Below are 3,379 nucleotides of genomic sequence, written 5' to 3'. Positions count from 1 at the left end.
ATTGCTCTCCTAGCAAGGATATTGACATAGGGGCTTTCTCTTTTAACTCTCTTTGTTGCTCCACCTTACGTAAGCTCTAATATACCGCGCAACTTCTTGTACTTTGGCAAAGCTTCTACCATCAGGTAATCTAACCTCGGAGGGGGTGCAGTGAATGGAGTATTCACGCGCACACTCTCCAAGAGCATGGGGTCTACGTTGGTCATGAATGGAAAATTTACTTCCCCACCCCCCTCATCTACATCGTTAGCTCCATGTTTCGAGCGAGTAGCTCTACTAAAGGTTTCCTTCAAGCGGCTAAGCACGCTCAATCTAACCATGGACCCATGGCATACATATCTTAGCTTGAGCTATCAGGATAAGGCATTGGGTAACCCTTCATCACGTTGTAGTAAGAGGAAGAGTCACTGGACGCAATATGTAGGTCCTCAGTGGTACTACCTTAAGTTCCCGTTGAGGGCCTAGAGCCTAAGGTAGAGGAATAATGAGTGCCTGCATAAACGGAGACACTCTCAATGTGATTGTCCTCTAGCACATGACCAAAGCGTAGGTGCATGTGACCTCGACACTCTAGAGATGTTGGTGAGTACCCGTGAAGGCCGCTCACCTAGTTTTTAAGGTATTTACAACCCAATTTTTTTTATTTTTGTTTCCTTTTTTAATCGAGCCATAGAATATGGCATGCAATATCTCAAAATGAGTGTCGTGGCTAGAGGGACGTGTTGTGCTTTACAGCTCTCGATTCGGTTACGTACAGTCCTCGGAATCCTAAAACTAATCTTTTCCTAGGTGGAGAGAGGACTAGAATTAACAAGTCCAAAGGGTGAGTGTGAAGGGGATGGTGGAGTGTTGGAATTAGGGTTGCAGAGAAACACACACAGCTTGGAGAAGACGAAGGAAGCTCAAGGCACACAATAGAGAGTGTGTTACTTAGTGTGCTATGGAAAGATAGATAGCCCTAGAGTGATGGGCGTATATACAATGCACGGGGGAAAAACCTCCTAAAGAGGGAAAAAATGCCTCGGCGGTCCTAGTGTGTTCACAAACATCACTACCACATGTATATGGTAACAAATCCCCCCTGGAGTGATGCGGTGAACGAGAGCTGGCACATGAGTAAAGGGAAGTGCCATGCCCTGAGGACAGGATCAGTCCACAAAGGGGAGTAAGCCCAAAGCTTTGCGGAAAGCTTCGAGCTTCTCACGAGACAATGCCTTTGTGAAAAGATCTGCAAGGTTGTCGTGTGTTGGCACATAAGCCAAGCTGATCTCTCCTTCTAAGAGCCTCTCCCTGACATAGTGGTAATGCACCTCAATGTGCTTTGTGCGAGCATGAAAAACTGGGTTCCTTGCAACTGCCAATGCGTTCTGACTATCAGTGTAGATAGTGTTGGCAGTGTCCTGTCCAACACCCAAATCAGCCATAAGGCTTCTAAGCCATCCACACTCAACCGTAGCTGTGAAGACTGCCCTGTACTCAGCCTCACAACTCGAAGTGGCCACAGTAGGTTGCTTCTTGCTCAACCATGATATACATGAACTGCCAAGCATGAAACAAAAACCACTTGTGGACACTCACGTTGTGACGTGTTTTTACAGAATGATGCAAGCCACCCCAAAGACTTTGGAAAGGGTTTTTTAATTCTTTTGGGTCCCTTATATGTAAATAAAGCATGCTTGTACAAATTGTACAAAGGCGGTGTGTGCCAGCTGTCTCTACGTATGCGGGCCAGTTGTGCGGGGTGCATAGTTTTGCTGTTTTTGTACATAGACGTGTTGAGACTTGAAAGAGTCACTTAGTACATGAAAAATATGAACAAAAACTGAGTTTTTATCAGCTTGAGTTCCTGAGTGAGTGTGGGATTTGACAGAGGAAGATCTAGCAGCAAGAAGCCCTGATTGCCGCGAGGGATAGAGGCGTTTGGGAGTAGAGCAGCCTGTCTTGCTAGTCGAGGGCCCGATGTGGTGAGTTGAGAGTGTGTCTCTCCTCAATGGGCTGATGAAAGTGGGTTCTTAGCTCTGCATATTGACCTCTCTTCATGTTGTTTTGAGGTATGGTGGCTATGGTGTGTGCAGCTCCTTGTGGTGCAACTAGTCGAGGGTAAACTATGTGCTGCAATGCCTTGCTTGTATATATATCAAAGGGCAAGGTTTCCCCCAAGTTTTCCATCACCTTTTTTGATTTTTTTTGCTGAACTTTGTGGATTTTCAAATTAAGCTTGATTTGAGTGGGTTTTGGTCAAGCTATGTGTATATATGGGAGCGCCTATGGAAGCCCTACTAGCACATGGAAGGGCGTTTGAAAAGAAGTGAAGCTCTTTGAGTTATGGTCAAAAGTGCAGAGATTTCCATGGTTTTTTTCTCATTTTTTTCCTTGATATTATTGCTTCCTTTGTGTCTTTGAGTGCAATGGAGTGTAGTGGGAGTTGTAGCGGTGTAGAGGGAAGCTAGTCGGAGCTAGTCGAGGCTAGTCGAGGTTGAGTGTGTGTGAAATTGAGAAAATTAGTGAGAGAAGATCAACCCATATTATCTCGAGAGAGCTATACTCTTCATCCTCTTTTCTTGGTGTTGGTTTGAGGTGTTGTAGAGGCCAGCCCCCCAATCCTTCACATAAACTGGTGCCCCCACTGAGGAGAAGAGAATCCTTCTAACAAGGTTTTGATCTACAGATTGGCATCCATTTGAAGATCAACTCAAGACCTATGGCGGGAGATGGGTATGAGGTCTTCAAGGGTGGAAAAGGAGAAGATGTGGACAAGTTCATCCGAAGGATCGAATTGATTGCATTGAAGATCAATAGGGACGATGGTGCATTCAAGGTACGTTTGGTGAGTTTGCTACTTGAAGGTGAAGCACGTGAATGGTATGAAGATAGGCTTGAAGGTGGTGTAAAGGGAGATTGGAATCTTCTTTCTCATGCCTTGAGAGAAGAGTTTGAGAAGGAGGATGATCCTGAGTATTTGTGGAGAGAGCTAAGCAAGCTGCAACAAGGAGAACATGAAGACATCAATGTGCACATAAACAGGTTTGAAGCTTGTTGGAGAAAGATCATAAAGTGACTTGAAGAGAATCAAATGCCCCCTGATTTCTTGAAGAAAGATAGGTTTGTGGTTGTCTTACATCAAAGCATTAGAGACAAGGTGGAGCTCAAGGACCCAGGGACCTACAATGAGGCAGTAAAGGTTGCTAGAGAGCAATGGAAAAAGAAGGTGAGAAGGCATGAAATGGAAAATAGGGAAAGAGAAGCAAATGTACATCAAAGGGATGGTTATGTATCAACAAATAATGTGGTCGAGCCTTTGCCCTTGGATATGCATGTTGAAAGGGAAATCCATGTAGAAGCTCCAAGAGTGGACAATAGAGGACAGGAATCCTTTCAC

At 44.9% G+C, this 3,379-nt stretch overlaps 1 pseudogene; it reads left to right on the top strand.

Moving 5' to 3' along the window:
* Positions 1-2,701: 2,701 nt before the first annotated feature.
* On the top strand, positions 2,702-3,053 carry LOC147446713 (uncharacterized; annotated as a pseudogene).
* The last annotated feature ends 326 nt before the right edge of the window (positions 3,054-3,379 follow it).

The sequence above is a fragment of the Adiantum capillus-veneris genome, chromosome 12 (genome assembly GCF_014529385.1).
Source record: "Adiantum capillus-veneris isolate H3 chromosome 12, ASM1452938v2, whole genome shotgun sequence".
Taxonomy (NCBI): Eukaryota; Viridiplantae; Streptophyta; class Polypodiopsida; order Polypodiales; family Pteridaceae; genus Adiantum; species Adiantum capillus-veneris.
Note: the sequence above shows the minus strand (reverse complement) of the source record. Positions and strands in the feature narration are given on the sequence as shown.